The sequence below is a fragment of the Leguminivora glycinivorella genome, chromosome 14, assembly GCF_023078275.1.
Source record: "Leguminivora glycinivorella isolate SPB_JAAS2020 chromosome 14, LegGlyc_1.1, whole genome shotgun sequence".
In the NCBI taxonomy this organism is placed as follows: Eukaryota; Metazoa; Arthropoda; class Insecta; order Lepidoptera; family Tortricidae; genus Leguminivora; species Leguminivora glycinivorella.
This window is the reverse complement of record NC_062984.1, coordinates 7623325-7650415: the sequence shown is the minus strand read 5'-3', so window position 1 is coordinate 7650415 and position 27091 is coordinate 7623325. Positions and strand designations below refer to the sequence as shown.

The 27091-nt window shown below is 38.0% G+C and overlaps 1 protein-coding gene and 2 long non-coding RNA genes across 3 annotated transcripts in view; 1 reads left to right on the top strand and 2 right to left on the bottom strand.

Annotated features, from left to right (window-relative positions):
* The window catches only part of LOC125233195 (voltage-dependent T-type calcium channel subunit alpha-1G), a 294775-nt gene that overhangs the window by 112813 nt on the left and 154871 nt on the right, over nucleotides 1–27091 (top strand). The window lies entirely within an intron of this gene.
* On the bottom strand, nucleotides 8189–9472 carry LOC125233199. The gene is made up of 2 exons (XR_007177834.1): nucleotides 9092–9472; nucleotides 8189–8464 (listed from the first exon to the last, which is right to left on the bottom strand). It is a non-coding gene; the product is annotated as an uncharacterized LOC125233199 (long non-coding RNA).
* On the bottom strand, nucleotides 20517–21663 carry LOC125233200. Its single transcript, XR_007177835.1, has 2 exons — nucleotides 21420–21663; nucleotides 20517–20792 (listed from the first exon to the last, which is right to left on the bottom strand). It is a non-coding gene; the product is annotated as an uncharacterized LOC125233200 (long non-coding RNA).

Here is a 27091-nt window from a genome sequence, read left to right as displayed (position 1 = left end):
TTACATGAAACATGGCTAAGAACACGACTAACTCAGCTTTCTAACAAAAAAAATCTAATCATGTTCATCCATTCGGGAGCTACGATGCTACAGATAGACACACACACAGACAGACAGACAAATAGACAGACACGTCAAACGTATAACTACTAACAAATTTATTTGTAGGAGCGGTTTAATCCCATAGAAAATTTCTAATGTCGCGCCTTTTTGTAGTGCCATGATTCGGTTGACCGCTATAGTAATTCCCTGATTTACCAAAACCAAAGTTATTTACATTACAAGCTGTCATTAAAACGGGATGATCTAAAATAGAGCGGTCCACATTCGCATATTAGCTATATGGATCATGAATTCGTTAGCGATCGGTCGCATTTGACTGCAATCGAAATGAGTAGGTAATTGGGATTTGAATGTGAAATCAGCTAGTTATCGTTTTAAGTGTATTAAACAGATTGGAACTGTGCGTAGGAATATTTAGCTTTTTGGGACCTACACTGAGAGAAAATACAACCAGTTTTAATAAAATAGCGCCTACGTGCTCTTTGGTTCAAACAACAAGTTGGATTTAGTTAAGTGTAACTAGTAGACTCAACAAGTTACTTGTCATTTTAATTTAACGTGAAATCTAACTTGTTAATTCTATAAGCTACTTATCATGTTGTTTTTACGTGATACTGTATCATGTTGTTTCTACGTTAAGTGTAACTAGTAGATTCAACAAGCTACTTATCATGTTGTTTCTACGTTAAGTGTAACTTGTAGATTCAACAAGCTACTTATCATGTTGTTTTTACATGATACTGTATCATGTTGTTTCTACGTTAAGTGTAACTTGTAGATTTAACAAGCTACTTACCATGTTGGTTAGTTTAGCTTGTTGAATCTATATAATAAGCTTGTTGTTTTATCATGTTCTAGTTACAGTACGTGCTTGTTCTATCAACAGTCAACTTGTTGAATTCGCATTATTGCTTTGTTCTATTTACAGTCAACTTGTAATTTTATCATATTATTGTTACATTAATGCATGCTGCATTCGCATTATGATTGTTGCACAATCAAAATGCGAATGTATTTCCCCATTAATATGAACTATCAATAAGGCAAGCGCTGTATGAAGTCAAGAGGCTGATGAGACCTACATTTTTCAAATTTGCCGCCTGTTTAGTGCCAAGATTTGGTTGACCGGTCTGTACTTACAATCGGCATTCATCCGGTTATGCACAAATAAGATCTTGAATAGTCTGGGTAGATACAAGTCTTATTCAAATTACCGTGGGATTAAACTAACCTAATCTAATTACCTGTGTGGTGACGGGTTAAGAATTTCACCACCCCCTTTCTTCCCGTGGGTGTCGTAGAAGGCGACTGTGGGATATGGGTTAAATTGTGGCGTAGGCGAGAGGCTGGCAACCTGTCACTGCAATGTCACAGTTTCGTTTTCTTTCAACCCCTTATTTGCCAAGAGTGGCACTGAAGCTTTAGTAGTTTCATGTGTTCTGCCTACCCCTTTATGGGATACAGGCGTGATTGTATGTATGTATGTATGTATGTAAACTAATTGGTGTAAGAATGTCCCCATAATTATTTATTTATCAGTAACCATTTCACCTGTAACATGGAATTAAGGTTTTATCTTACAATTTAACCAGTAACAAGATTTAAAGGTCAATTTTTACAACAGCCCGGCCTCGATCGGTGACGGAAACTAGTCGGCCGACAGAAATAGATAAGACACGGCACATTGAGTCAGGTCGCTCGTTAAAATCAACGTCATGTTTACCTTTAAACGGATAGCTTAACTCGAAACATTTTCTGATAATCAATTGACCACTGTTATTTTAACCTTAACGAGTTAACGTGATAGCAGAAATGGAATCATAATAGCAGTAGTAATACCTAAACACTATTGCACAGAGCAAATTAAAAGTACAGAGAATAATTATAATGGTTATCTATAAAGGCGAGCTGATACCTTTAAGGGATCTCTTCCAGTTAACCTTAGAATAATTAATAAAACATTTTTTAAACATAATCTAAGAAAAGATTCTAGACATGACTAAGTTTATCATGATATTGTCTTCGGTTACCGCGATAGTTATTCATGAAATAAAACTATGGAAACGGATTATATCGGTAATAAATTTACAATTCATCCTGACGTTTCCAACACTTTACAGCATTCGTGATCAACGGGCCACCACGAATGCTGTAAAGTGTTCGAAACGTCGGGATGAATAGTAAATTCATTATACGCGATATAATCCGTTTCCATAGTTTTATTTCATAAGATTATCATGACCATTTTTCTCCCGCAAAATTGAAAACTTACTCTGCCTTAGCGCTTGTGATTCTGAGTGGACATAAGCATTATTTTGGAATGTAATAACTGTACATCAAACGATAAAAAAGGTTTCCATTATGATAAAACTGTACAATGTTGCTTTAATTTATTAATCCCAAGGTTAAAAAATAAATCTTATACTAGTTTCTGGAAATTCTGGTATCTCTTTCTACCAGATGAATTATTGCCAAAGAGATAATAACGTATGGAAGTATTCTCCGAAAGAGACGTTAAGTGAGCAAGGATTGCGCCATGAATTAGTTGTTGCTGGACATTCGTAGAAGGAAAGAAACTTTAGTAAGAATGATAACGAAAAAAAGTTAATAAATCTTATACTTTTAAACGAATTTATTTATATATACCGACGATCTCGGAAACCGCTCTAACGATTTCGCTGAAATTTGTTATGTGGGGGTTTTCGGGGGTGAAAAATCGATCTAGCGTAACCTTAGATCCCGGAAAACGCGAATTTTCGAGTTTTCATGAGTTTTTCTTTCGCGTTAGTAAACGTAAAATATGGTCGTTAATTTCGCCGCGCGCGCATCGATTCCGCTTAGCTTAGTCGTACGAGGTCGGTGTTATGTACGCAGATAGATCGTAGGTGTCAGGGTTTCGAATCCCGGCCAGAAATTAAGTTTTTGTTTTTTGTCTTTTTTTTTGTTTTTGTATTTATAAGAGTTTTTTTATCTAAAGACGTGATATATTAAAATAGAACCGAGCGACGCTCGGTCGCCCAGATTTTGGTATTATATACAAATGGGTCAAACATATTTCAGAAAAAAGCCCCTTGTATTGTAATAAATATCTTAGAAATAAGCCAAAGTACTGAGAAAAGTACCCCACCTAAAAATGTGCAGACTAAAACTAACGAATAAATATACAAATAACTTATTAATTAGCTACATTAAGATGTGTAGGACTATAATACGAGTAAGTGGTTTATACGTAACTGATATCGATGATTGAAAAAATGTAGAAACAAGATTATATAGGTATAATGTCATGCACACTTTCATAACACTTAAATCTATATTTTATGTTCAGATATTTAGCTTCGGTTTACTATTTAATGTTTTATTAAGCTAATAACCAGTATTTATTATATTATGACTACCGTATTAATGCTTTCCTTACACAGTCCCATATTCAGGAACTGTATCATTATTAGTGATGTGACTGATAGCTGTTAAATATAAAATTAAATCGGGAGTTCAAAAATAAATTAAAAGGTACGTCACCAATTGACTTGGTACGTGAAAGGTACGTGACCAAAATTGCTTCCTTTAATCCCTCCTTTTTTCACGAATCTAACGGCGTACCTATTTCAATGACGTGCTCAATTAGTGTACAAATCCTCCTTTTACTGCAGACTGCTTTTGTTTTTAAGGGTAGTTCCACATAACGAGCTCGTTTCAGCTCAGCTCTAAAGCCGAAACGAAACGAGCAATTCTCGAAGCCCGATCGAGCTGGATTCCACATCACTAAGCGCCGTAGTAATGTTAATTGCCATACCTTTACGGCGTTCAGCAAAGCACTCAGTGGAACGAGCCAACTCGTGTCCATTGGCACGAATGGGGTTGCCAGTGCGATTACCTGCGAGTCTTATGGCAGGTTTTTCACTTTTACTCCCTTCTTTGGATGAGCTTGGGTTAGAAAGACAGACATATAGAATACATAATAGCTTTTTCCCGCGGCTTTACTCGCATTAAATTCCAAAATTTGCTGAATGCTCAATACAAACTTCCACCCCTCATTGAAGGGATGTAGGGTTAGAAAGAGGCGAAAAGTAGCCTATAATCTCATCGGAACATCAGCACTGGAAATCACCAGCAACACGCTGAGATGAGGCCATTTCGTGGCACTTCATTCCTTTATGTCTTGTTGTTATTATGTATATTTTGTCTTACCCGTGTTATTCTATTCTATGTCACTCTCCATCCTCTTCAACTATTTCAACTTAAACCATCACGTCAATACCTCACTCCGTTTTGCCGTGAAAGACGGACGAACAGAGAGACACACAAACTTTCCCGTTTATAATATTAGTATGGATTATTGGGACCAGGGCCATTCTTATGGTGCGATTGTTCGCCAATCTTATAGCAGTTTTTGCAGAGATACTGCTCTTGGATGTGCGTGGGTGATTTAGTAGACAGATATAATACCCTTAACCCTTTTTTGTGATAAGTGTCAATTTTTGCACTTTTACTAAGTACTTTGCATGAGCGTGGGGTGATTTGGATGTTAGACCCTTCGAGTCGATGATAGAACCCTTTTCTGAGATAAATAGTGTTAATTATGGACCCTTATTAGTAGGGTTAGTAGTCCTTAACCTCTCGTATGCTTAGGAGCAGATCTGCTCCATATTGTTTCAACTTTAACATGTAGTTATTATGACTAATATATTAATGACAATTTTTTGACAGACGCATACGAAAGGTTAATTGTGCATCGCTAGGTTGATGTTAGAAGATAAAGGGATAATTTTGTAGGTAGATTAGTAGACCTCGTAAAACTGATCTTTTTAGGTTGTGTGTATTGGGGCTTGTTAAATTCACAACCTTATATTAGCATTAGTACAGATGTAGTGAGAAAAGGGTTTCTTTAGTATTTTTCCAGACACGTAAGCATTTGTCATGCTAGTTCAGTCAATGTCTGTACATATTATTGTACTGAGAGTGACTGAAATAACACGACACGTTCGTATGTTCCCGTAACAATACGAAAATCTTTTCGCACTTCACACATATGTAGCATGGGTTCCCTCTATTTGGCATACCTTTAATTGTCCGAAACGATTTTCGCATAACAGGCTTCGCATAATCGGTTTTCGACGAATGTTAATTTGGTAGAAAACTTTTTTGTCATATAAACTAATACGAATATTACTTTGTCCGAAAATAAGTTCGCATAATACTGTTTACGCCGATTGTGTTTATGAATAAAATTGATTCGCATAATTGTATTTGGCATATTTCTTAAAATCAGAATAAACCACCCATTTTTAATGCTGTCGGAAGAGTCGGTTAGGTTAGGTTAGAACTGCGACCTCAATAAATACAAAATTTTATCAAGAATGTCGGTTGAGTTAGGTTAGAACTGCAGCAATAATATAGTAAATTACCTATGATAATCATTCTGCGTGGTAAATTTCGAGTAAACAATGTTATGCACAAATAATTTATGCATAAAAACCTTTCGGCGAATAACCTTTATGCACGAAATATATTCGGACACACAAAAATTTGCCTAGACAAATTATGCGTAACTATACTATGCCATAACAGATTATGCGAAAGGTGAATTATGCCAATATAGATTATGCCAAAAAGAATTCTTGATTATAAAATTATGCCAAAACAAGGGGAACCATGTAGCATATGTAAACTGAGCAACAATAGCTACAGAATTATAATGTATAGTGATGTTTTCTTTACTTAATACTAACATACCTGTCTCTAGCCACATCTCAGACACTGGAGATCAAATTATTATGAAAGAGGCGCATTCCAACACACATTCTAAGCTCGCGTACCATGTTTGTACGAGTGAGATATGACAGGTTGACTCGCGTTTTTCACAGGCGATAACTGTGAGGTAACCGAGAGGGGGTGGGTGGCACTTTCAGCGGGGTGCGGGAGTGGCCATACTGTACGATAGTACTCTTTATTCTACTGTGCTCTAGCGGAGGGACGCAAAATATGTCTTGGTCCCCAAAACCACTGCTTGCCACGGATTACGGTGGTTATCTGCAGTTTTCGTAGTACATAGCGTTCATGTAGATTTAAGTCCACGGGTTCCTCCCATGGATATCTAGGCCGGAATATACATTAATGAATACATAAAATGGCATGATATTGATATACCTATTTAAAGGTTCTTGATCCCAGTCATTATGCGGAAGTTCACATGCAATATTGCATGCGCCTGCATTACAATACAATATGAATAGAACGGTCGCATGACATGGACGCGAAAATTGCCTACCAATTAACTGCAGCCTACCTACAGTCTACACGGCTTGTTTAATGATAGTTATTATAAAAGAGGTACTATTTACTGATAGTAAATAAAGCTAAAATTAATACGACCATTTACACAGATCGATTAAATTCCAGTGTGTTTAATAAGCAGTGATCGGGGATTTGGATGTCACTCGGGGTGAGTGACCTCAGTCATTATGCTAGTATGGATATGCCTCGGGATTCCAGGCTTTATGTGGTTAGATAAAAATCATTTTTTTATCATAATATTAGCTTCATATTATATATTAATTGTCAATATATTGCTATTGGGCCTTTGCCCAGCAGTGGGACACTAGGTAGGCTACTGAAAAAAAAAATATTGCTATTAAAGAGTGAAAGCTTTAAATGCGTCATCAAATCATCAATGTTAATTATTAAATTCATTTTTCTTCATTAGTTTATTAAAGTCCTCACTTAAAATAAAATATGTATGTGATTCACGGGTGATCACGGGCCTAACGGCGTATCCATATCACAGATTCTACTTGACATCCCGCAGTGTGGCATCCCAATCTCCGATCACTGTTAATAAGCCTTTACACCGCATGTACAGTAAACCAATTGGAATCCTAGGTCACTCTAGCCCTGTCTTATTGACACCGTGCTTTATTAGCCGTAGAAGTCACTTTGATGTTTAAGTACTGTGAAAATGTTCTACAGTGGCCTAGGATTCAAATTGGTTGACTGTACTTACATGTGGTACACGATGCAAATATCAATAAAATTATGAACATGTATTTGTGTATAAAGATGTCGATACCTCTGGGTTCAATTGGCGTAAAGGACATTTTGGCGAAAATGAGTTATATATACAGTTTTGTTCAGAATTTCAAGCGCTATCGATCTGTGTAGTTAAAATTTCGATATCTCTTAAAAAGTTGCCTTTACGACCAAGATTTTCTACTATGGACTTGCAAAAATAGCTTTTCTGAAGGGGCGTAAATATCAAGTCATTAATGCCGTAAAGGACATATAATGCAGGTTTCCAAGAGAAAGATAAACCCACTTTTTTGTTTTTTTGGCCTATATTTGTGACGTGTATAAGAAAAATATGCAGATTACGAGTATCTTTAACCTAGTGTAACAACCGTAGTGATAAACTAAACGATTTAGAAGATAGATGGTTGTAAAGGACACGTCAAAAGCTATTAACGTCCTTTACACCCATGATTTGATAGGGTCGTAAATGACGGTCTTAGATGATTTTTATACAAAACCGGGGCGTAATTGTAACCGAAATGATACAAATGTTGTGCTAAGTTTACAATTAAAAACTGGAAAAATGTGTCAAAACGTACTTAATATGGCATAGAATAGACATTAGTTTAATGCAGTGTATTATTTATCTAAGCTATCTTAGAAACAAAAAAGAACAAGACTATTTTATATCCAGTTTTGTAATAAAGAAACAATATTTGCTTAAAAACGATCTACTAAAACTTTGGCAACAAGCTCAAAGTAATTTTTTTAGTATTCGCCGCTGTTGAATAGTCACGCATTCAGCCTTTAATTCTAGCGGGGAAACGCTTTCGTAGTATTATTATACTGCGACGAGATGTAGGTAATTAAAAAAAAAAACACTATGGTAATCAGGGTACGTACCCACAACGTATGCACAAACGCTCACGATAATATCTATTTCGTAGCTATATATTTTTTTCGTAGCTATAGCTATAGCTTTATCGCTCTTGCGTATTGCACCAGACTGCATTTTTGTCGGCGTCTGGCGTCGACGATTGCCATTCAGCTACGCCGCCAGTAAACTTTAACAGTAGACTTGCTACGGTTGACGGCGAGATAGAATAAAACAAACGAGTTAAAATAAAGAACTGGTTTATTCTCGCCGTAACTCCGCGTGAGCACACGAACAAAGGTCGTTAGGTGTGGGTTCGTAAGGCCGATACTGATTTTGCTCCGAGGTCAGGTCCACCACGCAAGTACTCCCCTGAAGCTGCTGGTGTCGTTGCGGGCTGAAGACGGAACGCGCCGAGGGACGTCAGCCGCTCCGCTCCGGATCTGCCGGAACTTGTGTAGAGGTTCCGGAACCGTCGTAACCCGGCCTGGGCTGTAGTTCCAGCCGTAATATGGCTCCCTGGAATTTATTTCCAGAAAATGAGAATAATGTTCCTCACATCTCTCCGCTGACTGTACCCGGCAAGACAAAAGCAAAGCAGGAAGAAAGTACTGCGTGATAAAGAAGGTAAAAGTCTGGTGAAGTGCGGGTTGGTACAATCAGACGGAGTTTACATTTGTAAAAACCATTGTTTTAAAAAACAAGCTACAATGCAAAAGTGAAAGTTGAATCTAACGGTCAAATTTTGAATTTAAAAAGTTAACGGAAATTAACTGCCATTATAAATTTAAAAGATTTACAATTTACGTTAAAACAAAATGCAACAAGAATGCAATGCACATTCTAAAAGTTAAATTAAATACAAGCCAATTAAATTGAGTGGCACGCAAAATCGAACAAAGAAAAATCATAACGGAAAGAACCGTTAGGAATGACATTTGAATTTACTTGCTAAAGAAAGCAATTTACGTTAGAACAAAATGCAACAGGAGTGCAATGCACATTCTAAAAGTTTAATTAAATACAAGCCAATTAAATTGAGCGGCACGCAAAATCGAACAAAGAAAAATCATAACGGAAAGAACCGTTAGGAATGACATTTGAATTTACTTGCTAAAGAAAGCGTATTAATTGTTCAACACTTACCCAATTGGGGATTTAAACACTAAATACAAACGTTACTTGGTACTAAACGAGCACTAAGACGTATTAGGAATTAAATAAATTTAAAATCACGCCGGCTACATGTATAGTCGCGAGCTTTGAGCAAAGCAAACGTGCGCCGGCGCCGATGTCTCAATCTGTCTGCCCCGAGCTGTGAAGCCGCGCGGGAGCGGTGGAGTAAGGCGCGGGGCGGGGAGCGCCACCGGCCGGTTTTACAACGAAGGAATGTCGCGCAAGGTAAAGTGCGCAATGCATAGGTCAGGATCAGGATGCAATTATAACTTAAATATTACGATTTGAATGTATCGCTTTTAATTATTCGTATCTAGTATAAGCAGGTAAGTGTTTCTTATGAATTAATTACGTTTATCATCATCATTCCCTTGCCCTTTTCCCATTATTTGGGGTCGGCGCAGCAGATCATCTTCCTCCATTTCTCTCTATCAGCCGTCATTTCCATACGAATTAATTACGTTTATATTGGAATGTAAGTTAGCTATGAATCAATAAAACTTCTTAATATATATGTAACCTAGGTTACGTAACGTATTTACGTTACAATACCCCGGCGCGTGGTCAAGGATTTTAGGTCATCTTAATGAAATAAAATCCGCAGAGCTAAGCACTTGTCGATACGCTTTCGTAAATAATCTTTCATACATCACGCTTCCATGAATACATTAGTAACTATTTGGGAAAATGAAATAAAATTACTAACGCTCAATAGCAAAAAAAAATACTGAGGTAACCTGTTACAAGAACTTGAGACCCTACACGTGCTTTTGCCTAAAGATGGTAACACGCATATTTTGAAATTAAATTGATACACAACAAGCAAACATACATCGCTCCTTGAAAAACATAGTGACACTATCCAAAAACAATAGGTTTTTAGTTAACAACGCCATCTAGGTCGCGCGTTCATAACGAACGCAATGCAAAAACACCTATCAATTTAGCTTGCTTAGAGGCGACAGGGGGCGCTAATGTCACTATGGCGAATAGTGGGAATAGACGCGTGGGGGACGGGAACAATGTCATGTTTGCATTAATGACCTGGACGCCGATCAAAATGTAGTGAACTCTAAGACGAAAGTTGTCATTTTGTGTTTAGTGACGGTGTTCCGCGAGATTGAATGGTAAGTATGACAATTTTCTTATGGAACATTGTATCAATCCTTAAAGTGTCACTTTGAACTTGTAATAACTATTCAATATTGAGTTTCATTTTAAAGTAACAGTGTAATTTTTGCTATAATGACACTAGTACTTTAACAATTCTAAACGTTTTGAGATAGGTATAGTGACACTGTGCACGTAATGACGGTTTGGCTTTAAACTATTAGGCTTAATGCAGGTTAAAAATAAAGTTGTACTGTACTTTTACTTAAAATGACGTTATGGTCTTAACTCGCTAAAAAGAATTTGCATGAATGAATCGCCATTATCTGTTTAGTGTCATTTTTGATTGTATGAATTACCATAATTACGCTTGCAAAGAAATGGAATACTGCTGTTATGAGTTTAAAGCCACTTTAACTGGTAATGGTAGCTTTAAACCCGTTGACTGATTATTGTCACTTTAAGTTTTATGTTATGCTTTGCGGTAATTAAAATTACAAAACAGTTAATGATTAATTACCTTCTAGACATATTACGTTTAATACCATTTTTCCATTTAAGTTTAGCACATAAACCTACACAATTTTGATAAAATCCTATGAAAAAGACATTTTAATCTATTTTGTTGTAAAATACCTACAAACAGCGCTAATAAAAATGAAGGTTATTTTTTGTATAATCATTTTTTACGAAGTAATTGCTATTTTTGTGATCTACAAGACACAATTATTAATTTAAGATACAATATAAAAACTATGATTGCTAGTGGATAAATTTCTTGTGCATTAATATAATTAAATTATTAGCCATAAATAAGTATATTTGTTTGTTACAGTAAAAAATGGCTCAACGATATTCAAGGCTCAAAAATTCAAAGCAATCATCAATAGTATAAACACACCAGCATCTAGATCACCTATTTGCTACATCGCCACGAGCATGCACATTTCAAGCGGCCGACTAAACTTCGCATAAGTTAGGCCCTAAGTTTTTCAAAGTGTGGGTCGCGACCCCCAGGGGGGTCGCGGCATCTATCCAGGGGGGTCGCGAAGTTCAGCTTTATGATAAACTGGTTACGTTTTTTTTAACTTAAAAAAGTCAAATTCTTGAAAATTAAAAGGTTAACCTTAAAAAACTATTTTTATGATAAATAAATAAATTGTGTTTATTTGTTGAAGACGTCAGCTCGCATAAATATGAAGTAGCAAATGGGATCAAAACTTCAAGGGCTTCTTTTACTAAATGCAGCCATTCTTTTAACCCAGAACGCATCAATTGAAATGGTGCTTCTTTCACCGAGGCGTTGAGATCGGCCAGCAACTCAACGGACTTAATATTTAAAAAAATATTCATTCATTATTCAAATCCAACTTTCCATCACCAATCAATGTTTTAGTTGAGAAATAACTTTGGAGGTGGTTTTTTAAACTTTGCAAGCTCTCCACCATATCCTGATGATATTTCTTGAATGATTTTAGCCATGCAAGGGAAATAATCAAACTGCATACGCATACGCAAACTGCATGCTGTGTTAAAATGTAGTCCACAACTCAATTTTTGCTAGAAATCCGTTAACTTTATCTTTTTCTCTAATTATGCTTTCGTCCCTTTCTTTGCAGACTTGCGATCATAACATTTAAGTGGTCAAAGATACCGGCAAGATATGCTACTTTCAATATCGTAACATAATCAACAACAATATTGTAAAAATATTCATAATTCTGATTGAAGCTCTATAACGCATGTCAAAACCCTTCCTCTCGAAAGCCATCTCACCCCTGAGTTATAAGTGATAAAGTACACCCATATCTACGCATACCTACTATTTGCAATAGACGAGTTTGCGAACTTTTATTTATAAAAGTTGTAAATTCGATTCGATTCGATGTGCTGAAAGATGTATGAATAGTAGGTACATTACGATACAAGTGCGTAAGAAGGAAGCTCGAAACGAGTGGCGATAAATTAAAACACGACCGAAGGGAGTGTTTTAAATCGACACGAGTTACGAATTTCCTTTTCCCACGTGTATCGTGCTACGTTTTTCAGTACAGATGAGCCTCCGAAGTTTCGACCTGGCATATAATGAACCACTTCTCGAACTAGTGCGTAAAAAAACGACCATCTGTACTGAAATAGTACATTACGATACAAGTGCGTAAAAAAGGAAGTTCGAAACGAGTTGCGATAAATTAAAACACGACCGAAGGGAGTGTTTTAAATCGACACGAGTTACGAATTTCCTTTTCGCACGTGTATCGTGCTACGTTTTTCAGTACAGATGAGCCTCCGAAGTTTCGACCTGGCATATAATGAACCACTTCTCGAACTAGTGCGTAAAAAAACGACCATCTGTACTGAAAAATTTAAGTTATAGGTAATATTAGAAACGAGGTATGGGGGTCGCGAAAAAATTTGAGAGGTCATAATGGGCCGTGGCACCATAAAGTTTGAAAAACACTGAGTTAGGGTATACCACGTCGTCAAAAAAAAATCGCACCTCACGCAAAATCGTTTCAAGCAAAAATATCTCTAATCTTATTGACTGTAATCTATCAATATTTGTATCATTTCAAAGTACAATTAAAGCCCTTTAAGAGAAAATGTGTACAACTTTCTTAAAAACAATAATCGCCAATCTGCCGTGGTTTAAAAAAAAAAGGTATTGATGCGATTTTAATGGGACTCTAGGTGTGCTACCCCAGACGGTTTTAAAAGGAGCTGTAAAGGTCTCATGTGGATCTTTTGCACTCCAAAGGTCACCGAGGACGAACGCCTGCAGAAAAAAAAGCCTTGAAGGCAATAGGGGTAAAACACCAGAAAAAGCAGCTCAAGTGGTGGTACTGCTTCTAAACGGACTACGGCAGTAGCAAGTTGCTGAACGCCTAAGCATAATCCGTTTCCGGGTGCGACGAGTCTTGTTGGGGTTTCTGGAGACCAGTAGCTACATCAGGAGGCCTGGATCTGAGAGAAGACGCTGCACCACCGCTAGAGACGACCGGTACATTGTATCGGCCTCTTTGCGGAACCGCTTTCTTATCGCTCCTGAGCTGCAGATACTGCTTAGAACAGCTCGAAGAACTGTAGTGAGTGTCTCCATGATCAGAAGAAGATTGATGGAGAAGAACATGTTACCCCGAAGAGCTGACAGGGGCTACCAATTGAAGCCAGAGCCAATACCCCAATCAAATTGCCATAAGGCTTAAGGATTGGACGTTGCAGCAATAGAGGAATGTTCTGTTCCTCAACGAGACGAAGGAGATCATTTATACCAACTATAGACGCAAAAGGGTGTACAGGAGTCAAGGAGAGCAGTTTACACCAGTCTTCACCGAAGAAACAGTCAGTTACGTGCATGCTCTGGGGCGGCATTTCCATCGACGCCAAAACGGAACTCGTCTGTGTTTCCCGCACTGGCTGTGGTCGGTTTGAGGGGTCCTTAACTGCAGGCAGTTACATTATGGAGATCTTAGAAGAACGTATGGTCTCGTACGCTGAGTTTTTTGGACCTGATTTCCAATTCATGCACGTCTACGCCCGTTGCCATACTGCCTTGATAGTGCGGGACTCCCTGCATGAAGTCGGAATGCACCGTAATGGAGTGGCAGCAACGAGCCCCGACCTGAACCCCATCGAACATCTCTGGGATGAGTTAAAACGGCTTGTTTGGTCACGGGATCCTGCTCCAGCCACCCTCAACCAGCTGGAAGCCGTAGTTATTGAGGAATGGGAAAATATTCCTCAAAAACTGATCGTAACACTGATCAGCCCCTCTAGCATAACTTGTCTTGTCGCGCGCGAGTCCATACTTGAAGTCGTGCTTGATGTATGGACTCGCGCGCGACAAGGCAAGTTGTGCTAAAAGGTCTGGTCCATAACTTATCGCATGGAAGCTACACGAAGGGCCAGAGGGAGGAACACTGGGTTTTAAGGTTAGTTTTAAGTCATTTTTTTCGATATTTGTTGATTTTATTGCGTTTGATTTTTTTTTATTTTAACCTGAATGCACTTTGGTTACTTTTTCCTGACAATTTTAATTTTTTGTATAAAATGTCATGAATTTTATGGATATTAAAATAAATGTTGTATTACTAACGCAAATGTCAAGACTGAAAGTGATTTTTGTTTCTAATATTTTTTTAGTTATATTTTATTGTTTCAGAGGGCAAGCCAGTAGGAGAGTTTACACTAGTTTTTAAGGGCAGTAATGCTAAATAGATATAGGATTTGAGACCGAATGTCATTTAATTCAATAAATTTTAATGTATATACATAAAAGGTGGTTTGATTGCTAATTATTCATTGAAATAAAAGATACATTTCATAAAAAAATGGCTATAGTGTCATTTTTCCACAAAGTAAAACGAAGATATAAAATTGTCATGTGTCCCTAAACAAAAATAAATGGAAAAGTGTCACTACCATTTTGTTTAAGCTTAATTATCTTAGAAACAAAATAAAAAAAATACAATTTACTATTATATCTATCAGGTTTAGTCACAAAACTAACAAGAACTGCCAAAAAAATTACAAGTTTGTTGTAAAAATGGCAATTTTTGACAATTCAAAAATTTCAAAACTTTAAACCATTGTACCCAAAAAAGACGTTTTTCATTTAATGACACTGTGTTTTTCAAGGAGCGACATCATGACTAACGCAGGTACTTCCCAAAATGGGTAGGGAGAGCAACTTGAAAATACTAAGGACCTAATGCCGCCCTTGGCAATCAAAAATTGGGAAGGGGGAAAAAAAAAATGTGATACCGCAAGCAGGCAAAATGCCTCCAACCAGTAGCTATAATCACAATTGAGTCAATATCCCTTAGTCGACTTCTACGACATCCACGGGAGGAAAAGGAGTGGGGAAATTCTTAACCCGTCACCACACGGGGACACGTGACACTAATAATAACCTCACGAGAAAACAAAAAAAAAACTATTTATGAACACCAACTAATTTGAGATCTTTTATATGCCAGGTGCCTAAATCCTTACCTGACAAATCTTGCAACATATACACTAGAGGTGATTTCTTAGCAACTACCCGAGCCTTAATAAATTTCGGGGCTAGTTTTTTGGTAAATTGTTTACCCTTATCGCTCAAGAAATAGGTACGCTTCATGACAATGTCACCGACTTGAAATTCAGCAGGCTTACGTCTAATATTGTAATGAGACGTGTTCTTGACATGGGCATGCCACAACCTTCGCTGCACATCGTCAAATAAGGCTGACATGACACCCAGATTTTCTGCGTATATGTCACGTGGTAGGAACAACACTTCTTCGCCGAGATCGTTATCCGTATAGTGTGTACCGCACGGCACCAACTCGCGACCGAATACTAGAAATGCAGGTGTTTTATTGGTCACTTCATTAACCGAGCTATTAATGGCAAACTGAACCCGCGGAATAAATACGTCCCAAGACCTATGGTCATCCTCTACAAACGTAGAAATACACGTAATAATCGTGCGGTTGTAACGCTCCACGAGATTCACTTGAGGCGTGTATCTAGGGCTATAAAAAACGTTAGGAACACTATACAACTTGAAGAAATTTTCCATTACTCTCCCAGTGAATTGAGTGCCATTGTCCATCAACACCGTCTGCGGTACACCATGCACAAGGAACACTGACTCCTCTAAAATCCTTACGATTATATCCGCAGTTGCCTGTTTAATCGGAAAAATCAAACAATACTTGGAGAAGCAACATGTAACGACCAATATATGGTTGTTCCTTCTCCTAGTAGTTGGCAATGGACCCATCAAATCGATCGAAATCATTTGAAACGGGCGTGAGCACTGTTTCGGTCGCCCCATCTCCCCCAAGGTTTGATGGTTCTGAGCCTTATACGCCAGACACTTGTCACACGATCCGACAAACTTAACGACATCCTGGTACATTCCTGGCCAGTAAAAACGCAAAGCAAATCTACGGTAAGTCTTAAATATACCCATATGCCCTGCAGTAGGCTCCGCGTGGTTCTCAAGAATTGCCTTTTCACGTAACTCCGCAGGAACGACCAATTTCCAAGAAAACTCCGAAGTAAGTTCATGCTTGTTCTTTGTTAAACGGTACAAAGAGTCATTTTTAATGAGATAATTGGGAAAATCTATAGGGTTGTGCAAACACCCATTATATATATTTGTGTACCAATTATCTGTGGATCCTAAATGAACGTTTGTGGTATTAATAGCACTAACCGGAATACGAGATAAGGCATCAGGGATGACATTATCAACCCCACGGCGGTGTTTAATAACAAAATCAAACCCAGATAAACGTACACCCCAGCGAGCCAAACGACCGGTTGGGTTACTTATGGACAAAAACCACGAGGGCGCTGTGATCCGTGTATACGGTGAAAGTCTTACCATTTTCTATATAGCAACGCCAATACTCTAATGCTGTCACGACGGCAAGCGCCTCACGTTCTGTGATGCTATAGTTCTTCTCCGCTGGTGACAAGCTCTTTGACATATACGCGATCGGGTGTTCCTTTCCATCGATGGTCTGTGTAAGCATACCCCTATCCCGTAATTGCTAGCATCGGTATGAACCTCGAATGGTTTCGAATAATCGGGACAACAAAGAACCGGAGAAGAAACGAGACATTCTTTGAGTTCCCTGAACGCAGACTCAGCCTCCGCAGTCCACTTAAATGGAGGAGAGCCCTTCCTAGTGGAAGTCAACTTATTCAAGGGCCCAGCTATGGTACTAAACCCAGGAACAAAACGTCGGTACCAAGTAGCTGTTCCAAGGAACCTCTTGAGATCCTTACTGCAAGTAGGCGTCGGGAAATTTAAAATGGCCTCGACCTTGGCGGGATCTGTATGCAAACCCGAACCATCGACTACGTAACCAAGGTATTTGAGCTGGCTTCTAAAGAAACAGCACTTATCGAGATTAACAGTCAGGTTGGCCTGCTTTAATTTATCCAAGACTTTCAAGAGTAAGGAAACATGGCTGTTAAAATCTTGCGAGACGATTATAATGTCGTCGAGATACGCGAAAACCTTGGGCCCAAACTCGGAAAACAACATGTCTACCAACCTCTGCTGAGTCGCCGGAGCGTTGGTTAAACCAAAAGGAGTCCGTTTAAAGTGGAAAGTGCCCCTGCCAGGAACGTAAAATGCCGTCTTGTTCCTATCTTCCTCAGCTATTTTAATCTGCCAGAAGGCCTTGGACAAGTCGATGCTGGAAAGGTAGTGAGCATCTCTAAGGTTGTCCAAAATCTCGGCGATATAGGGTATATTGTACGCATCACGCTTTGTTACCGAATTCAGCTTACGGCTGTCTAAACAAAAACGAGGCTTACCATCCTTTTTATTAACAATTAAGACCGGTGACGACCATGCGCTCTCGCAGGGCTCGATTACGTCAAGAGAAAGCATCTCGTCTACCTGTTCCACCAATATACGCTGCTTCTCAGGAGAAAGACGGTAATATCGTTGCCTAACGGGACCCGAGTCCCCGGTATCTATTCGATGTGTAATTACGTCCGTGACGCCGAGACCCTTACGTTGGAATGAAATATCCTCAAACTGCCTAACTACGTCATCGGCCACCTGCTTTTGGGAATCGTCCAACCTATCATAGCCCTGAATAAAAGAACTCTGCTCCGATGTAGTAATAGAAAAATCAGTCTTGGACTCGTCCAAAACAATGCTGCTAAGGTATTTAGGCAAAATCTCAAAAGCACGCCAGAAATCGCCCCCTAAGATGAGATTGTTCTGAACACTCGGTACGACATAAGCCTTTAGAATGTGAAACTTATTTTCAAAATGCACCGGAATCATTATATACCCCTCGCTGCGCAAAAGGTGACCACCCGCTGTAGTGACAGGACTGATTGGTTCCTGCAAAATCCTCAACCCGCTGTCAACCAACAGCTTATGAGCCCCGTTGCCTAAAATCGTCATCGCAGCGCCGGAATCCAATAATCCAGAAATAGTTACGTCGTTAATCCGAACCTGAACGTACGGTCTACTATCATCCCCCTCAAATTTATCTCTCAGAATTGCGTCAACCCTGTACGCTTTAAAAAATAATTTGACTGTACGTAGCCAATCCTGCCAGTCATCCTTATCAAAATTGGCTATGTTAGTATTCTTGACACAAACTGAGCTACTAGTTTTTTTGAGAAGGCTTCCTATTCTTGTTACAATTCGGACAGTCGGGAGCCTTGACATTGTCACGACCACAACCAAAACATACAATCTTGTCCTTGCTTGCCGTGCACTGTCTCAGGGAGTGTGTGTCTACCCGACATCTAACACAAAAATGTGTCTTAGATGTAGAAGGAGCAATAGCGTCCACATAGTTAGGTTTGCCTTTAGAATTAGCACTACTAGGATTACCATTATGAGTAAAAGTCCTACTGTCCTGTTGGTTTTGGGAAAACCTGTTGTAGCCAAACTTACTATTAGCATAGCCCGAGTTGTTGCTAAAATTCGTTTTAGGTTTAGTCGAACCACCAGAATATGCAAACTCCGGAGCCAGTGTATCCGCATTTGCCCTTGGAGGTTCCTTGAAGTGAGAGAGACGCGACTGTATACTCTCATAATTACGGCAAAGCGCCTTTAACTGCTCAATAGACTTGATCTCTGCAACCGAAGATAAGGTGCTCGTATAACAAGGACGGATATTATGGAGTAAAATCTCAAGCCTCTCCTCCTCAGGCAGGGGTCTTGTCAAACGAGAAAACAGACCTGACATAACCGACAAGTAAATTATTATGTTTTCAGTCTCCCCTGCGTACGTGATTTTATTTCATTAGTCAGCCTATAATCGTAATCGGCCTGACCAAAATCCTGCTTTAAGAGAACTACGAGATCATCCCAATTCGCAACCTGACCCTTGACGCTACGGAACCAATGAAGCGCGCCGCCTGTAAATATCTCAGTACCATTATGAAGAACCTTACTACTCGAGATATTCTTCGCGAGGCAGAACTCAGACACGCGTTCAATGAACGCCCGCACACAGGACGTGCCGTCATACTTCAATTTAGATAATTTGTTGGCTTCGCTACCCTCGCACGTGACCGTGACGCTAACCGGAGATGAAGAAGTAGACAAAACAGTAGGCGCATCGGTACTACTCGAAAATAAAGGATCCAAAATGTTGGCCTCTTTAAGAGAGTTAAGCCGGTCCGAGCTATTTTTGTACAAAACTACGCACTGATCATAAGCATCCTTCTGATCTTTGTTGTCGCAAGCGATACGGTTCAACCGATGATATAAATGGTGCACTAAATTTTGTGCACGAAGCAACGTACTTTTAATTAGTGGTTTGGAGTCCAAAAAAGAATTTATTTTTACTAATACGTCCGCAACGCCATCTATGTCGTCTTGCAAATCAAAAGGACTGACAAGAATATCCTCGGAGGGAAAAAACGGACCACACTTTGCAATTTGTTTACGTAATTCCTGAACCGTGGAACCAGGGGTCTCACCGTATCGCTACCTCGTACTCAAGCTCAGATTTCTGAAGGGACATGAATTTTATTGGATAAGCCATGGTATCCTATTTTTTTAATAAACCGTTTGAAATAAAATAATGAAATTGGATAAATGTTGAACACAAACACAAAAATTACTCCGTCTGTTACAAAATGAAATAAAAAACTACGAACGTTCTTGGTTGTTATTTCCCTTAGTTGAAAAGAATTAAAGGAAAGCAGATAGAAAGAAAGAAAATAGAACAACTCAAAAATAAAAACAGAAAAAGCGTTTAAATGCAACTAATGCATACAGAGCGAAAAACAAATTAAAAAAAACAATAACAAGTTATGCAGTACACTTAATATGGCCGACTGTAGTAACAAATTTAAGAACAAGTTTAACACTTTCGAAACCGGGCTCTACGCGGCGCTACGACATTTTCGCTACATACGGGTTTCCCCATGTAATCGGCTACGCTTCTACGAGCGGTGTGCCCGACAGTCGGGTTCTTGGTAGCGAAAGTGTTAAACAATTTACTAAAATGCAACCAAAAAAGTAACAATAAAAAAAATTACCAGAAATGCGGCTGACTATACCACAGAAGTATTGAAAAAAAATAAACGTTAATAAAATTCACTCCGTACACAGTAGTTGCGGCAACCAAAAAATAAAACAAAAAGGAAAGAAACGTTTCACAATAAAAACAAAAAAAAAAAACACCACACAACACACAAACCGCAGTTACCCACTCAGAGCAAAATCAGATCCTACGAAAAAACCACGTTATGGGCGCCAGTGCTACGGTTGACGGCGAGATAGAATAAAACAAACGAGTTAAAATAAAGAACTGGTTTATTCTCGCCGTAACTCCGCGTGAGCACACGAACAAAGGTCGTTAGGTGTGGGTTCGTAAGGCCGATACTGATTTTGCTCCGAGGTCAGGTCCACCACGCAAGTACTCCCCTGAAGCTGCTGGTGTCGTTGCGGGCTGAAGACGGAACGCGCCGAGGGACGTCAGCCGCTCCGCTCCGGATCTGCCGGAACTTGTGTAGAGGTTCCGGAACCGTCGTAACCCGGCCTGGGCTGTAGTTCCAGCCGTAATATGGCTCCCTGGAATTTATTTCCAGAAAATGAGAATAATGTTCCTCACATCTCTCCGCTGACTGTACCCGGCAAGACAAAAGCAAAGCAGGAAGAAAGTACTGCGTGATAAAGAAGGTAAAAGTCTGGTGAAGTGCGGGTTGGTACAATCAGACGGAGTTTACATTTGTAAAAACCATTGTTTTAAAAAACAAGCTACAATGCAAAAGTGAAAGTTGAATCTAACGGTCAAATTTTGAATTTAAAAAGTTAACGGAAATTAACTGCCATTATAAATTTAAAAGATTTACAATTTACGTTAAAACAAAATGCAACAAGAATGCAATGCACATTCTAAAAGTTAAATTAAATACAAGCCAATTAAATTGAGTGGCACGCAAAATCGAACAAAGAAAAATCATAACGGAAAGAACCGTTAGGAATGACATTTGAATTTACTTGCTAAAGAAAGCAATTTACGTTAGAACAAAATGCAACAGGAGTGCAATGCACATTCTAAAAGTTTAATTAAATACAAGCCAATTAAATTGAGCGGCACGCAAAATCGAACAAAGAAAAATCATAACGGAAAGAACCGTTAGGAATGACATTTGAATTTACTTGCTAAAGAAAGCGTATTAATTGTTCAACACTTACCCAATTGGGGATTTAAACACTAAATACAAACGTTACTTGGTACTAAACGAGCACTAAGACGTATTAGGAATTAAATAAATTTAAAATCACGCCGGCTACATGTATAGTCGCGAGCTTTGAGCAAAGCAAACGTGCGCCGGCGCCGATGTCTCAATCTGTCTGCCCCGAGCTGTGAAGCCGCGCGGGAGCGGTGGAGTAAGGCGCGGGGCGGGGAGCGCCACCGGCCGGTTTTACAACGAAGGAATGTCGCGCGAGGTAAAGTGCGCAATGCATAGGTCAGGATCAGGGTGCAATTATAACTTAAATATTACGATTTGAATGTATCGCTTTTAATTATTCGTATCTAGTATAAGCAGGTAAGTGTTTCTTATGAATTAATTACGTTTATATTGGAATGTAAGTTAGCTATGAATCAATAAAACTTCTTAATATATATGTAACCTAGGTTACGTAACGTATTTACGTTACAGACTATACTAACATTTAGTGCGACAATAACAGGTGCGTTTCGCTAGCGAATGAGCGTTAGCGTTTGGTGACTTGGCTATGTACCCACAGGTACTTAAAGCATTGTCTATAATATTTCTAGGATTGAACTCATAATTAAGATTATTTTTATTTAACAGGTTAAAGACTAAATAACAATATTCTGTTTTAAAATTATCAAAAATATGCATCAACATAGTAGGTAGTCTTGACTACAGTTACTATTATTTATTAGTTGGTCACAGTTTGTATACGCGTCCTAACTTGCGTTTATAAATTGGTACTTAACTCTTAGTTATTCTTAGAACTTCTTTCTACTTTATACTTAAAATTACTGTCGTATTAATATAGTCTACTGTTCACAGTTGCTGATTAAAGTTTACGTGATTACCATTAGTGTTTTTATATTTACTTAAACTACGAAAGCGTTTCCCTGCTAGAATTAAATACTGAATGCGTAACTTATTGAGAGTTGAGACAGCGGCGAGTACTAAAATAATAACTTTCCAAAATACTAGATAGTTTTTAAGCAAATGTTGTTTCTTTATTGCAAAACTGGGTATAAAATAGTCTTGTTCTTTGTCTTTGCTAAATAAATATTTAGATAAATATACACTGTAACACTATTGTGGCTATTCTATGGCATATTAACTACGTTTTGATACATTTTTCAAGTTTTTCAATTGTAAACTAAGCTAAAAACAGTTGCCATTTGTACCATTCCGTTTACATTTACGCCCCGAATTTGTATAAAAATCATCTAAGACCGTCATTTACGACCCTATCAACTCTAATTGTTCAAAAAAATCGTGGGTATAAAGGACGTTCATAGCATTTTGACATGTCCTTTACAACCATCTAACTTCTAAACCGTTTAGTTTATCACTACAGGTGCTACACTAGGTTAAGGATACTAAAAATCTACATATTTTTCTATATACGTCACAAATATAGGTCAAAAAACAAAAAAGATATAAACATTTTTCTAAAAAAAAAGTTGTTTTTTGCTTCTCCTGAAAACCTGCATTTTGTCCTTTACGCCAATTGAACCCAAAGGTATCGATATATTTTTGTGACAGTCAAGTTAAAAACAGCAATAGCATTAGAACAGGACAAAAAGCACATCACGAAATAAACACGCACATAGATGCACCGGCAATCGAATCCGAAACTTTATCCATATCCATACTAATACTTATAATATTATATAAAATGGGAAAGTGTGTGTGTCTGTTTGTTTGTTCGTCTTTCACGGCATATCGTAGCGACAAATTGGCGTGATTTTTTAAGTGGAGATAGTTGAAGGGATGTAGAGTGACATAGGCTACTTTTTGTCTCTTTCTAACGCGAGCGAAGCCGCGGGCAAAAGCTAGTGCTTTATACAGGTTAGGGTCACACAGAGCGGTACGGTACCAACTAGGCAACTTGGAAGCCCTAAAGGGATAAAGGTGAAATACCTACATCGCGTATAATCCCGTTTTTATGAATTTGGCCCCTGTAATGTAAATTAACGTAATAAATGACCGAATTTGGCTTGATGTCATCCCGGTACCCTTTTTGGTCGAGTTTTATGTTGTTTCTCGGATCAGGGCTTAAGTGGCTTAACCTGCAGTGGTTAAGAGGGTATTGGTATAAAGTATATATGATACGTATTAAATATATGATTATGGGATCACGAAAAATTCAGGCCCAATAAGAAAAATAATTTATTATAATTTATTTAAGTACTTCCAAACCGTGAAATTCGTTACTTTACTTGCTCCCGTTGACTAATCCATCTCTAAGACTAGAATACTCATTAAAAATTGCTAAGGTTTACTGTACTTTGTAAAGCTAAGCTTAAATTCGCCGACATATTAGGTACGGGACATACATGGGCATTTTCAAAATTTGGGACCCAGAATTAGCGTAAGCCGTTAACAGAAATTAACATGAAATTTCAATAAAAATGTTGTTTTTGTGTTAATTACATCAGCACTACATAGTATAAAACAAAGTCGCTTTCTCTGTCCCTATGTCCCTAGGTATGCTTAAATCTTTAAAACTACGGATTTTGATGCGGTTTTTTTTTAATATATAGAGTGATTCCAGAGGAAGGTTTACATGTGGGAAAGGGCAACCCCGGCTGTCAAACGATAAGCAGCTGATTTTGCTAGGTCCCTTTAAAATAATTATTTTTTAAGGATATTTTGTGTAATAATTACTATTTTAAGTGTAAACTAAGTAGATTTAACATTAAGTTTTGTATAAATATAATAAGTGAAGTGTTTTAGTGACGTTTACCAGTGTCTTTGATGTCTCAGGTTTGTAGCCGTTATAGGTTATAAATTTGAAATATCTGTTCGCCTTTGTACACTCTCTAGGTCGTATTGTCACTAGTTATTGTTAATTGTGTTTTTCAATTCAGTGTTAACGTGTGTACAAGGCTAGAACAAGTGTAGACATAGTTAAGCGTCATTATTTCATGTAAGTACCTACCTGCAACCGCTGAGCTTGAGTAAGCAATTTCTTGCTTTGTTTTAGTGTTTAGTACATTAAAAACCCATCTACAATGCAAACACGCAGAGCAGCTGCAGCAGCCGCAGCAGCGGCTCTCCAGCAGGAGCCTGAAAAGTGTGATAAGCTCCAACTTACCTTGCTGGAATTAAAACAATCCAAGGAATTTAGTGCTCAATTGCTCAGTGAAAGAGAAGACAGTGAGAAAGAGCTTTTATTAGTAATTGATAGGAACGATAAGTTGAAAAAGGAACTGTGTACATTAGAGAGTGATTACAATAATGTAAATTCAGAGCGGGCCCGGCTTCAGGAGACGGTTGACAGGTTTATGGAGTGCAACGCTGCATATGAACAGGCCCTGAAAGACATCGACTCATTGGAGAGAGCACTGCACGACGCCCACGAACAAATCTACGAGCTACGGGAGGCCCAAAACCAAGCAGCTGCGGCACACACTCAGACCTTGTTCGAGGAACTGGTCCGGCCTGACTCCCAGTTGGTTACCGCAGCAATTGAAATCCCTTTGGTCACTACAGATTTAGCCAATGATACCACCACACCAAGGTTAGTAAATTGCAGCGGAAACAAACTAAAGAAATATATTAAATTGAATAAAGTCATTAGAAAAAAAGAAAAACTGTCAAAAATAAATAAATTGTTTTTCAAAAAATTAAAATATTGTAAAGTTAATATAGGCTTAGTGGATAAGTTGGATTTGTATTCTGCTCAGTTAGAAAATAGTAAATTACAGTATGAAACTGACACACAGGCGTTAAAATCAAAAATTCAGACTTTGGAGGATTCAATAAAATCTTTGGAAGGCATAAATGAAAGTTCAAAAAAGTTATTAATGAATATTCTTTGGCTATGGATGACTTAATATCCCAGATAAAGCATAATTCAGACCGCTTTGAGTCGTTGACCAATGCCCAGTCATGTGCATTTAAGCAGGTGACCGGGGATTTGTCAACCAGCACACTCTACCCAAGCCTGTATGACAGTTTACAACAACAGCATATAAGTGGTAGTAGCTCTTTCGACACTTCTCTAAAATGTATACCTAAGCCTAATGTTATTATGTACTGTGATGAAATTGGAAGCGATATGAGCTCATTTCTAAACTTTTACTTAAAGGGACTTAGTACAATCAACCATTGTTTGCCTCATAGTAGTTTTGAAAATATTTTAAAACAAATTTTAAATGACAGTGATATTCATTCTCAGACGACACTGCTTATCTTTATGGGAAATAGGGGCAATGTGAACAAAAATAATTTGGTCAAATACTTTGAACAGTTAAACTCAATGGCAGTGCATAAAATTATTTTTTTCACATTCCCCTACTGTTCCCAAATGTCAGAGGCAGAAAATAACACTAGACATAAGTTAAATATAGCTTTATATAATCTTTGTACATATAGTAGTAAGGTTAGCATAATTGACACTAACAAATTTGTTAGTAAATACCATATGCCTATGGTATTTTTGACTAAAGGTAATTGTTACCTTTCAAATTATTACAAAAGACAAATAGCATTATCGCTATCCTATTTACTTGACATTTCTGCCAAAAATTTGGCAGACAATTCTGCTCCTATTGAGCAGCAAAGTATGAACTTGGAATTGGTTCCAGTCATAACCAATGATTTAAACTAGCTTTTAAGACAAAAGATTCTGTCTCTGGCAATCTAGACTTAAGTAAATATAAGGAAAAAAACTGTAAGCAAGGGAAGTATATCCACCTGGTGCATCAAAATATTCAATGTATTAGAGGTAAAGATTTACAAATTGAACTTTTTATGAAGGATTTTTATATAGATATTTTATGTATTACTGAACACTGGTTAAAAAATAATGAATTAATGCCTCAATTTATTAATCACCAGGTAGGAAGTTCGTTCACCAGGCATAGTTCCATACATGGTGGGTCGTTAATTATAATAAATAATCAGTTAAAATTTAAGGAACGCAAGGATATTGTGTCCATGTCTGTTGAACGGACTATAGAACTAAGTGCAGTAGAATTGGAGCAATTTATTGTTGTGTGCGTGTATAGGCCGCCATTAAGTAATTTTGAATTATTTGAAAGCATAATGGAATCTGTGCTACTGAAAATATCGCCTTCCAGCAAGAAATTACTTATTTGCGGCGACTTTAATGTAAATATTTTAGAAAATTCGACATTAAGTTGTAGGCTGTTGAATGTTTTCAAATCATGTAATCTGAACCACATTTTTATGGAGCCTACTAGAGTGACTGCTACTAGTGCAACCTGTATAGATAATATTTTCACAGATATTTTTCCTATTACAAAAAATGTAATCAGCAATTTAGAGTCCGACCATTTAGGTCAATTAATGGTATTTGAAGCTGCTAGGAAAAATACCTTGAAAAAACAGATAACTTTTGTACCAGTAACCTCGGACCGCGTGGAAAGAATGAAACAGAGTTTAGTTCAGGCGCTACCCGTTCTGTCTCCAAACATGAGTCCTAATGATATGTATAATTCATTCTTTCACACATATATGGAAAATTATAATACGATATTTACAACAAAAACGGTCACGGTTAGTGATGCATCAGTTTTTAGTGAGTGGGCAACTGCAGAGTTACATCAACGAAGACGTGCATTGTATGCCTTGTATGAGGAACGGCGGTTTAATACGAGTGATGAATTTAAAGAACATGTC